A 12,767-nucleotide genomic window follows, 5' to 3' on the forward strand; every position below is an offset into this window, starting at 1 on the left:
AGCCACTTCCTGACTTCAAGGCACCGACCGCCGAGCGGTATACAGTCACATTATAGCCTGGAACATCATCATCAACCCATCAACGACTCACTACTGAGCACAGATCTCTCAGAATGAGAAGGTTTTGCCCATAGTCCGCCACGCTGGCAAACCACAAATTCACGGTTTTCGGATTTTACCCATTACTTGTGCTATAGCATTGCCAAATTTTATGATTCTAGGTCAGCAGGAAGTACTCTATAGGTTTTGATTCCCTTGGCGGATCTTGAAAGACAGACAACAAAGTGATCCTATAAGGGTTGCTTTATTTCACTGGACATACTGAACCCTTAAAATGACAGTATTTTGACTGTGCTTGATAGCGCCTCCAAGGCCGATAATTCCGCGATTTGTAGGTACTTAATGTTAATTAGCAGGTAATTAGAGGTAGTAGTTTATTACGGCTCCTCGGAGTCGTTAGCCTGTCATGACGAGTGGTCACGCTCGCGTAAGGCCGTTGCTTGCGGTCGCAGTCACGGTTCAAGGCTCTAGTTCCATACCCCATGTAGGTGCTGTCTACGTCACAGGGTATGCTTTAATCGATTCGTATTTTCTGTGAATTACGCGTGTTTTTTTTTTTAATTTATTTATTTAGATACAAGTTAGCCCTTGACTGCAATCTCACCTGGTGGTAAGTGATGATGCAGTCTAAGATGATAGCGGGCTAACCTGGAAGGGGTATAGCAGTTTTTATTAAACCCATACCCCTTTGGTTTCTACACGGCATCGTACCGGAACGCTAAATCGCTTGGCGGCACAGCTTTGCCGGTAGGGTGGCAACTAGCCACGGCCGAAGCCTCCCACCAGACCAGACCAGAAATTTAGAAATTATAAAATTCCAAACCCCTGCCAGGAATCAAACCCGGGACCTCCCACTATTAAGACCACAGCGCTCACCACTGCGCCAGGGAGGTCGTCACAAAATATGCTTCACCTCAACTCAATGCGCTGTGCTTCTTGTAAAGAATCTTTTGCGCAGAACAATAATTGTAATAATCTCGCCCTCCCTAGCGCAACCTAAGGTCCCTAAGGACGACCTCCCTGGCGCAGTGGTGAGCGGTGTGGTCTTATTAGTGGGATGTCCCAGGTTCGATTCCTGGCAGAGGTTTGGAATTTTATAATTTCTAAATTTCTAGTCTGGTCTGGTGGGAGGCTTCGGCCGTGGCTAGTTACCACCCTACCGGCAAAGCCGTGCCGCCAAGCGATTTAGCGTTCCGGTACGATGCCGTGTAGAAACCAAAGGGGTATGTATGGGTTTAATAAAAACTGCCATACCCCTTCCAGGTTAGCCCGCTATCATCTTTGACTGCATCATCACTTAACATCAGGTGAGATTGCAGTCAAGGGTTAACTTGTATCTGAATTAAAAAAAAAAAGTGGTACGTGTCAGGTCGAGATGGCAATCAGGGTGGGAATGCCCCGCACACCCGCACAGCCCCCGCGCTAATCAGCAGGCATCAGCAGCAGCAGCAGCTGTGAAGGAGAATTCATAGCCACGACCGTCGACCACTCTGCTAAGGGTGAACGATTGACGAGAAGCTTTCTTTATCTCAATGCGTCACACATATTCCAGAATTGATATAGTGGTAGTCACAGATGTTGCATAGGAGTCACTACAAGCAGGGCCCTCTTTCCCACTGGGCACTCTGGGCACGTGCCCAGGGCCCACGATCGATAGGGCCGATAGGGGACCCCTAATCCCTGCCAGATCGCCATTCTTAATCGACTGACCGATATTTTATTACCGAAAAACATATTTATTTCGATAAAATCAAAGGTCAAAAAGATCCTCTCGAACAAACGACAATAGAGATTGCTAACTAGTCAAGACTGACTGACACTCAGCGGCTGCAGGACTATTATGTACTTTCTTTGTCTATTCTAAGAAAATAGTACCTACTCTATCAAGATCATAGGGGCCCCAATATTCTAATGTGCCCAGGGCCTCCAATAGGTTAATAAAGACGGCGCTGACTCCAAGTTGTTCTATAAGAATTGATTTGATTTCTTATCGGCCTCATATTCGGGGAGTTTGATCTCAGATACGCACCTCTAAATTTTTCGAGGTTTTAAGCTTATGCTTAGCTGATTCCTAGTTCTATGGTTAGCAAATATCACGTTGAAGTGAAGGCAAGTGAATGCAAACACCGCGAGGAAACTTGCATGCCTGAAAGTTCTCCATTATGTTCTCAAAGATGTCAAGTTTTCAAGTTAATTTTTTTGTAGGTTTCGCCAACGGGGATGATCAAACGGTTTTAGTTAGGTAGGTACCAGCAATGTTGATATTATGTCGGTTAGTTTATGCTTTTACATTGATTGATAGCTGATAAAGATTGCAACGATTTGTGCTAGTCAAGTCATGTTTCCTTAATTAATAAGTACATACCGTGTATTGTCCTTGTAACAAAGAAGCTGGAATGAACCGTAATCCCTTTGTTAAGAGTTCAGACATGCCGGGGGCGAGGGGCTGTGAGCGATGGTGTAAAGGGGGAATATGTACCAAGAGCAAGAGTCATGAGCACGCAGATAAAAATCGTCGCACCTACTGTTGCTTAAATATGGAATGTTCATACGCCACGGCCTCGGGGGCGTACGGACTAACCAGTAGTCCAACAACTCTACCCATCCCAACGTCATCCTAAGCCGTGGTCCGAGCCTCACAGGAGGCGCCCTTAGGAGAACGTTGCCCCCCGACCTCTCGAATTATTTCTTCGAGTCCTAGGGCTCACCCCCAGGCGGAGCTTCGTGCTCGCCAACCCCCCCGGTGACGCTGTAGCGGCCAAGAGGGCCTACGCAGCATAGTCAATCCGAAACAACACACAAAAACAGGTTCCAGTACATAATAATTCAATGATAGGTTCTAAAAAACTAATTATTAACTAGGCAAGTAGTATTTTGACGAACTCCCTGGCGCAGAGGTAAGAGCTGTGGTCTTATTAATGGAAGGTCCCGGATTCGATATTTTATTATTTCTAAATATCTGGTCTGGTGGGAGGCTTCGGCCGTGGCTAGTTATCACTCTACCGGCCGCCGTGCCGCCAAGCGATTAAGAGTTCCGGTACCTATACGATGCCGCATAGAAACGGGTTATGGGTTTAATTCAAACTGCCATACCCCTTCCAGGTTAGCCCATTTCCACCTTAGACTGCATCATCACTTACTACCAGGTGAGATTGCAGTTAAGGGCTTAACTTGTATCTGAATTTAAAAAAGGCACTACTAATATTTGGCGGTGATAGCCTAGACTGATCTATCAACGCACAGCTCTAACTACTGGACGGATCGGGCTGAAATTTGGCATGCAGATAGCTATTATGACGTAGGCATCCGCTAAGAAAGGATTTTTGAAAATTCAACTCCTAACGGGATTAAATAGGAGTTTAAAATTTGTGTAGTCCACGCGGACGAAGTCGCGAGCATAAGCTAGTTTTATATATTTACATGAGTGTTCAATGATGACCTCTAATTGTTGAAAAAGAAGAAACATATTAATCTTTGGTAATGTAGGTACTTATAGTGTCGACTGTCGGTATGTGTCTACATCAGGGCACTTGTGAAAGTGTAGATCTCGGTCAACCATGAGCGTCACGTAAGGGACCAGCCGAATACGCATAGGAGTGTGTAGATGAAGGAATTAGGGTTGTCACGTCATGTAAGATCTTTTATATTTACAGTGTGTAACCAGAACGCTGGCAAAAACGAAGACAGGTGATACTGATGATTACTGATATGACCCTATAATTTTGTAAAAGATTATATATTGCAAATAAAACATCTTCCAGGTCAACGAACGTTGCGTAAGTAGGCCACTCGGAGTCAATGCCACGTCGTAGGCGGGGCATTGACCAGAGTATTGCACTCTATACAATATACAGTATAACAATAACGCTAAGTTTTTATTAGCGTTCTGATTAAGTACGCTCTGTATAATTTCCTACAGTTTTTTTTTTAAACTAGCTTATGCTCGCGACTTCGTCCGCGTGGACTACACAAATTTCAAACCCCTATTTTCACCCTCTTAGCGGTTGAATTTTCAAAAATCCTTTCTTAGCGGAGGCCTACGTCATAATAGCTATCTGCATGCCAAATTTCAGCCCGATCCGTCCAGTAGTTTGAGCTGTGCGTTGATAGATCAGTCAGTCAGTCAGTCAGTCAGTCAGTCACCTTTTCCTTTTATATATTTAGATTCATGACTGTGTTGTTCATGATAGTCAATATCCGCTAAAACAGACAAATCTACACACCACACAAATTGTGTGAGGTGTTGGGTTTTCCGTCGTGGTGGTACGTTTACGGTGGTCAACGTGTGAACAAGTGATCCTATAAGGGTTCTTTTTTTCTTTTTGAGGTACGGAACCCTAAAAAACATTAAAAATAATAATTTGTAAATTGATTTGAATTGTTAATTTGAAACCTATGAAGATGATATTGCTAGGGGCGAAATTTGAATGTCATAAGTCTATATTCATTGTCGCATTCGTTTACAAATTGTGAAAAACCAAATTAAATTTTAATTTAACGGGGAGACCTGTGTCTTGGGCCTTAAGACTAAGCGTACGTGTCTCGTGAGTTATGACAACCCTATTTACAAGCATAATGAATCGGCGTACGCATTGTACCGCGCGTGTATTTGGCGTTCTTCCGCCGCTGAATTGTTTGTTGAACATCAGCTGCCGTCTGTCCGCACCACACTCCGCACTCCGCAGCGATCAGCTGTTCAGCCAGTTTACATTTCTTGCTCTGTCTACTATCCTTATCCATACTTACTTTAATATTTTATGCCGTATCTCCATCCATACTTAATATTATAAATGCGAATTCGCGATTCATATGATCTAGTTCGCAATCTAATATTACTACTACTAGTACTATCCAACACACCTAGTTTCTCCTTTCACCAAAGGTTGCCAGGTGGAGATTGCTCCGAGCAATAAGGCCACCTTTGCATACAATCGTTTTTAGTCTTTGTTTTTGGCTTGCTTATTACATGTTTTGTGTGCAATAAAGTTTTCTATCTATCTATCATACATTGATGACTAGTTTATGCTCACGACTTCGTCCGCGTGGACTACACAAATTTTAATCCTCTGTTTTACCCCCTAGGTGCTGAATTTTCGGACATCCTGAGCGGATGCCTACGGCATAATAGCTATCTGCATGCCAAGTTTCAGCCCGATCCGTTCAGTATTTTGAGCTGTGCGTTGATAGATCAATCAGTCAGTCACCTTTTCCTTTTATATACTTAGACTAGCTTATGCCCGCGACTTCGTCCGCGTGGACTACACAAATTTAAAACCCCTATTTTACACCCTTAGGGTTGATCTTTAACTATGAGATTTTAACATAATATGAGCTTAATAAAATATGTCATACTGCTAATTGCAAAAATATGAACTACAAAACTTCTTTATAGACACTTCAAAACTGACAGACTTTCATACAAACTTCAAACCCCTATTTTACCCCTTCAAGGGTTGAGTTTTGAAAAATCCTTTCTTAGCGGACGCCTACGTCATAATAGGTATCTGCATGCCGAATTTCAGCGCGATCCGTCCAGTAGTTTGAGCTGTGCGTTAATAGATCAGTTAGTCAGTCAGTCAGTCAGTCAGTCACCTTTTCCTTTTATATAATATAGATTACGAACAGTGTCTTGACCTCAGACGCAGAACGACAGGTGCGACAGAACCTGAAACCAAAGCATTGATATTCCTGCTAAAATAAAAATAAGTAATAGCTAACAACTGCCATACAGATGGCATCTCTTAAGCAAGTGCCAAGGTCGTACAAGAAGCCAATAAGTTAGTTACAGGCTTCACCTAGTTACAGGTGTCCATAGGTTGAAGAGAATGGAGTAACGTAACACGTTGCTTAGCATTCCATAGGGACAAAAGGACAGACGTTTTTCTCTAAGGGCACCGAGGAGATACGCGGCCGAAAGTAATGTACATCGAGCTTTACAAGGAGATAACAGATTTTTAGAGCACTGTCTCTGTCGTTGAGGCCGACCAAACGTCGTATAGGTATGAGAGACAACGCTCTACAAAACCGAAATGTCATTCTAAAGGCCGATGTATATTACTTTCGGCCGCGTACTGCAGTTTTTTAAACGACTTCAAATAATTGAGAAGGTTTTTTCAATCCGTATGCAGGTTGTAGGGTGTGTCATCATCATCATGATCAACCCATCGTCGGCTGACTACAGAGCACGGGTCTCCTCTCAGAGTGAGAAGGATTTTGGCCATAGTCACGCTGGCCATGTGCGGATTGGTAGACTTCACACACTTTTGAGAGCATTATGGCGAACTCTCAGGCATGCAGGTTTCCTCACGATGTTTTCCTTCACTTTGTGTGTTTAATTAATTAAAACGCAAATAACTCCGAAAAGTTAGAGGTGCGTGCCCGCGGTTGAACCCCCGACCTCCGCTTAGAAGGCGGACGTCCTAACCACTAGGCTATTACAGCACAGTAGGGTGTGTTTTTTTTATTCGTTATAGGCGCACGCTTGACCTTGATCACACCTGATGGGAAGTGATGATGTGGCCTAAGATGGGACGCGTTTGCCTAGAAGGTGCCTATTCACTCTTGTTTTAAAGATACCCGGATTATAATTGACAGGAAATACTGATATAGGAAGAGTGTAATGTGTATTAATATACTGATAACCGGAATCGACTGCGGTCTGCGGAAGACCGTAGCGTGTGGTAGTCCCTACTTGTATTTCTAATTCCAATATGTCAAGCAATGGACGTCTATCGGTTGATGGTGATGGTGATGATGATGATTAATTTCTCAAAGCTATTGGTTTTCTAGGTCTAGAACAAGGTATAGTCAAGGAGAGTGTCATCAAAAAGAGTGAAAAAATTCACGAAACTCTCACTGAATACAATAAAATAAGTGAAGGCAGACAAAATGTAGAGCAAACAACTCTATATTCTGCTGAACGTCATTGAATGTAATGCAATTTATTTTTAATGACTTTCACCAGCATCTGTATCCTACTAGAACTAGACTATCAATTTGCAATTTGCATGTTACGTTTTTTCTCAATCAGCCTACATTATAGATTGAAATACAGCTGATCTAACATTTTCTATATGGCATCTCTACAAAAGAGCTATTCATAAATTTCGTCTGATATGTAAATAAAGAGGATGTTTTTTTTTTTTTAATAAAAGAATATTAGCCATATTAAATGACTAATATTCCCCTTTCCTCTCCAACTAAGCGTCAGGCTCGTACTAGGAGTAGGTACCACAATAGTGCAATGGGCGGGGTTTGAACCGTCGACCTTTCGGTTTTCAGTCCACTCCTTTACCGGTTCATGCGTTTTAGATATTTGTAGAACAGATACAAAAGTTAAATCTTTAAAATGAGTTATAAAATTCATTCTATGCATAATTTTATTCATTTTTCAATTGCTTATTGCCAATACTATCTTGTTTAGTAAAACTGTTGTGAATTGTGATATATGTAATTGGTCGAAATGTCACCCCCAAAATTACATCTTTGGTGCTACGGCCACAAGACCTAAGATGCCTCTCGCACGACGTATAAGTTTGACAGCTGATGGATCGCAATCACCTCTATTTGGCTAGCACTTTATTGGCTTAAACGCACTGTTGCAGCAAGAATACCCCACAAATTCAGCCAATCACAGCAATTGCGATCACAACTTTCAACAAGCCTTCAACAAACGAACCACTTGTTCGTCAAGGTAGACGGTTTCACTTGACGTCACGCATCATATGGGCCATGTAAAAGCTCAACAAGTAGCCGGATCAGGCGCACAGATCTGCACTGCGTTCACACGGGGTTCATTCCACCACAATAACGTCACAGCGATTTCAGGGCGGCCAAAACGCTGCGCCTGCGCTCGTGCGGTAGAAAGAGAGAGTGGTACGATCTTCTCTCCTCCTCGTAGCCTGTGGCCTGTGATAGTGCACAGGTGTGCGCGCAGCGCAGGCATCAGCTGTTCGGCGCTCGTGCCCGTTCCAAATGTTCGAAATTCAAATGCCGCGTGCATTGCGGACCGCCAGTCTTTGTCGATACCCGCCCGAGGGTAGACGTTTCAGTGTATGTATGACTATATGCCCCCGTCTCGCCGCGTCCCGCTACCGAGCACTGACTCGTTTCCCGCTGCCCCGATCCCCATGTGCTGGTAACTTTCTGTGCATGTTTGTGTTTCGTGTTGTCACGGACCGCTCTTTGTCTAATTAACAGGTAGGCAAAAGCATGCTCTTTTATAATCCTAATTTCAAACTTAACGAGGCATTCTTATTTCTATTTCATCTTAGCCATCCTGTTAGGTACCTACAGCTGACACTGCAGATTAAAAAGTTTAAACAACACTCGATTAGCGGAATTTATTCAACTTTTTTTAAAAGTTTAGGTAAAGCAAAGGTTGCGCTCAAACTGCGCGGTAAAACGGGCCGGAACAGGTTTACCGTGGAAAGGCATCTGGCACGCACTAATTGATATCGCATCTACTCTACAAACGATGACGTTTGTAGACTATGGATAGTAGGTATGACTTAAAGTGTCGCTGTCAGTTTTTTCATCCGACTGCGGCGAAGCCCAAAAGGAGGGTTACGGTGTTTGGCCTGTATGTAATAATATGTATGTATGTCCGTTTATGGCAGCTCGTAACTATTCAACAGGTCAACCGATATTATGATACTTAGGTAGGTACGTCATTAAATTCATCTTGATGGCGCAAGTGTAGGTACTGGGTAGGTTAAACATAAAATATTTTGATTTTATGTTTAACCTACCCAGATTTTCGTCCGGGCTGAAAAAGAGTAAGTATTGCTAACCGCAATCGGAGTTTTCTTTTTAAATTACTTGTTATCATCGATTGTTATCCTGCAATTGAGTAGGGTGCTGCAGCAGCACTAGTATTTTACTCTGTACATTAGGTGGGTAGGTATAATAATACCTGCCATAGCAGCGTTATCAATAACTTCATTGCACTCCTGCAGTAAATCTATCGATAAAACTCTGAAATTAAATATTAATTAGTTTAATTGGGTATTGTTAACCTTCTATTTTACAAGTAGTTGCTATCGGCAGCTTATTTGTATGTGTATGCTAATAAGGTCCGTTATCGGATGTTACTAAAAAGTAAGAACTAAAATGAACCTTATTTGTTCAGTCACAGTTGTTATCGCTAAACGATTACTTTATAAGTACCTACCTAGGTACGTGTTTAATACATACATTTAGACACACAAATTATTTATTAATCGTTAAAAAGTTGAAATAAGAAAGGGATTAATGTTTTAATAATCCGTTTTAAATGATTGATAACATAGGGCTAAAATGAGGTGGGGTGGAGCGGGAAAAGAGGGTAGGGAGAAAACGGAGGAAGGGGGGTATTCGTGACGCCCATGACGTAACCAATTGGTATGCGATGGTACGGACAAAGAAATTAGTGTTAGATACAGAACTTTCTCTTACAATAATGAATAAATACAAGATCTTGAACGATATCAGGTGTATTTATACTTGAATGACATTATACCTAAGTAGGTACCTACATATTAGGTACATTACTTTCAGTTTTCTTTTATACCTACCTAAGTAGCTGTACGTAAACCTACGAAACAAAATTTTTACCTACCTAATAATTACCTACTTACTTAGTTTACGATTTTCAGGTTCGTTACGTTTAAGCGTAATCGAATTCAGTTTTTCTTCTTCTTATTTTGCTCTAAGAAGAAGAAAAAACTAATAGGCAGATACAGGATAGGTACAGATAGCCTTACAAAATGTCATTTTGACATTTGTGATTTCTTGTTTCATTACCTAATACCTACTTAGGTAGGTACCTAATAAAACAAAAAGTAGGTAGATACAAATCTGTGGCGTCACATGAAAAAACTACTTATTAAATAATTTATTACAATAAGTGCTTCTTATTGAAGATGTGTTGGAAGTTGGGGCTACAAACGAATAAGTGGGCCGTTTATTGGATTTTAGACTCTGTAGTTTCAGCAGAAGGGTTCATAATGAAAAACAAAATGGTTGTATGCTCTCAAAGGCCTTATCTTTACGGCGATTTTAAAACTCATTGTTAGATTTTTAAAATGCAGGCAGTGGCCGTTGGAAACTTGGAGTCAAGAAGTCAATAAGATCAGAGCCAACATTTGCAAGCGTTTTTTGTTAATTAAAACTAGAAGAAACTTTTGAAAACTAGATGTGTAATGTGCATTTTAGGCCCATTTGCACAAGGGCAGTTAAACTGATTTACTGATATGTACTTAAAGGTGCCAACGCACTTCAGCTAGCTCAGCTCAAGTGCATATCTATACTATACTATACAATATTAGCCCTTACTAAGCGCAGCTCGCGCTTAGTAAGGGCAAATTTTTTAATAGCCAAATAAATTTTTGTGGTGATTCATATTTCTGCTTTAATAATTCAGTGGATTTCCCATACAAAAACTGTCAATAGGTCAAACTGAGTCCCGAAAAGACAAAACATAAATTAGTTCCTAACCCGGCCTTGCGTAACCTACCTACAATCTAGGTCCTAGGTAGGTATGTTGAGAATTGAGATAAGTAGGTATTAGCTAGGATCTTTTCTAATAAATATTTTATCCTTCTATTTTACAGAAAGGTAGGTAGGTGTCAAAAGAACAGGCTTTATCAAAATTGTACCCAGTTTCGATCACATTTAGCTGTGTTATAGAGAAACAAATTGAACAACACACTAATGCAACGCAAATTCAACTTTATTCAGTTGCTGATAAGTTTGAAATTCCTTTGTTAACTAATCTCTTCACACTAAATAGGGGCGGCTTTGAAAAATAGGGTGCAGGCAGATAAAATATAATATGAGTAGCTCAAACCAATACCGATATAAGATTGATTGTAGTTCGCGAGAAAATTCTCTTTTCTCTAAAGATTATGCTTTTCCTAATAATGTGAAAGCTTTTACAAAAGTTAGAGATGCTTTTAGACGTAAAAAACCTGCAAAATTATTTGTACCTTGCCTATGGTGATACCATTGTTTCTCGAAGCTAGAACTCATCATTATCAAACAATAGATGTCCAGTGCTGGACATAGGTCTCTATTAGGTAAGAACATATTTCCATACGCCACGGTTTTGCGCTGCTTGAATCCAGCAGCTCCCTGCGACTCGTTGTGACAGGTGGATGTCGGTAGGTTGATGATAATGATGATGAAAATTATTTTTTCATAAAGAAATGAATAATGCGCAGAATATTTGATAATCTATATAATATATAAAAGGAAAAGGTGACTGACTGACTGACTGATCAGTGATCTATCAACGCAAAGCTGAAACTACTGGACGGATTGGGCTGAAATTTGGCATGCAGATAGCTATTATGACGTAGGCTTTCGCCAAAAAAGGATTTTTGAAATTTCAACCCCTAAGGGGGTGAAACAGGGGTTTGTTTGTGTAGTTCACGAGGACGAAGTCGCGAGCATAAGCTTGTTCCCTTATAGATAGCAAGTTCACGGTTCCCCATATCGGTTATCGACATAATTTAGGAAATAACGACAATCTTTGTCTATCTTTATCCTGTTATCTTTTATTATGACAGATTATGTGGACATAAGTATATCTACTGTTTTAATTTTTTTTTGCAATGTATGTTTTAGATATTTGTTTGTTTATTACTTACACGCTAGCTTTTTGCTGTGACTTCGAATACGCACTCGGGGAAAATGTGCCTATCTATGACTGAAAGAACACTCGGGGAAAATTTAAATCTACGACTGAAAGAATTTTCAGAATCTGTTCATTAGTTCCGGAGATTACACCCTACAATCAAACATACAAACTTTACCTCTTTATAATGTTAGTGTAGACTGTAGAATAATATACACTGTAGATTAATAAATAATAAATAAATAAATAATCTTTATTTCCTCAGACATCAAAGGCCCACAATATTATGTTAGTAACCATCTTAACCTATGTTAGTAACTATATTATAATATAATGTATGTTAGTAAGAAACTTATTCTATGTTAGTTAATATAATTAATATACTTATTAACTAATGCAGACATTCAGTGCGCTTTATTTATTTATTTATTTATTTAACCAATGAGTTCGCACTTTGGGCCTCATTTTTTTTGCAGTATAGCAATATTGATCTCTGATTTGATTAAAAATCATTTTATTGAAGAATACTACCTACTACTACTACTACTAACTGGAAATGCATCTAGTTAGCATGCACCAAAAATCCATACAGTGTGGACTAACTGCGTCTCATATCATCATAATCAACCCATCGCCGGCTCAGTACAGAGCACGGGTCTCCTCTCAGAGTGAGAAGGGTTTGGCAAGGGTTTGGAATAGTCTACTACGCTGGCCATGTGCGGATTGGTAGACTTCACACACCTTTCAGAACATTATGGAGAACTCTCAGGCATGCAGGTTTCCTCACGATGTTTTCCATCACCGTTATAGCAAATAATATTTAATTACTTAAAACGCACATAACTCCGAAAAGTTAGAGGTGCGTTCCCAGGATCGAACCCCTGACCTCCGATTAGAAGGTGGACGCCCTAACCACTAGGCTATCACAGTTTTTAACTGTGTCTAATTACAAACTATTCTGTCCGATACAGCTATCTAGGCAGGCTACAGCAGATGTCCGATAGATTACCTTCGCCACTCATGTAAATGGTGCAATAGGCATGGCAAGGTACGCCCCGCTTCAGTGGACAGGCACCCTTAGCAAAGACAA

General features: G+C 40.7%; 1 protein-coding gene across 1 annotated transcript in view; it reads left to right on the forward strand.

Annotated features, from left to right (window-relative positions):
* Positions 1-8,104: 8,104 nt before the first annotated feature.
* The window catches only part of LOC117989324 (uncharacterized), a 116,740-nt gene continuing 112,077 nt past the window's right edge, over positions 8,105-12,767 (forward strand). Inside the window, exon 1 of the mRNA XM_069503849.1 lies at positions 8,105-8,259. The gene's annotated coding sequence lies outside the window, so the exon portion shown is untranslated. The remainder of the gene's footprint in view (positions 8,260-12,767) is intronic.

This window comes from Maniola hyperantus, chromosome 16, assembly GCF_902806685.2.
Source record: "Maniola hyperantus chromosome 16, iAphHyp1.2, whole genome shotgun sequence".
Lineage (NCBI taxonomy): Eukaryota > Metazoa > Arthropoda > Insecta > Lepidoptera > Nymphalidae > Maniola > Maniola hyperantus.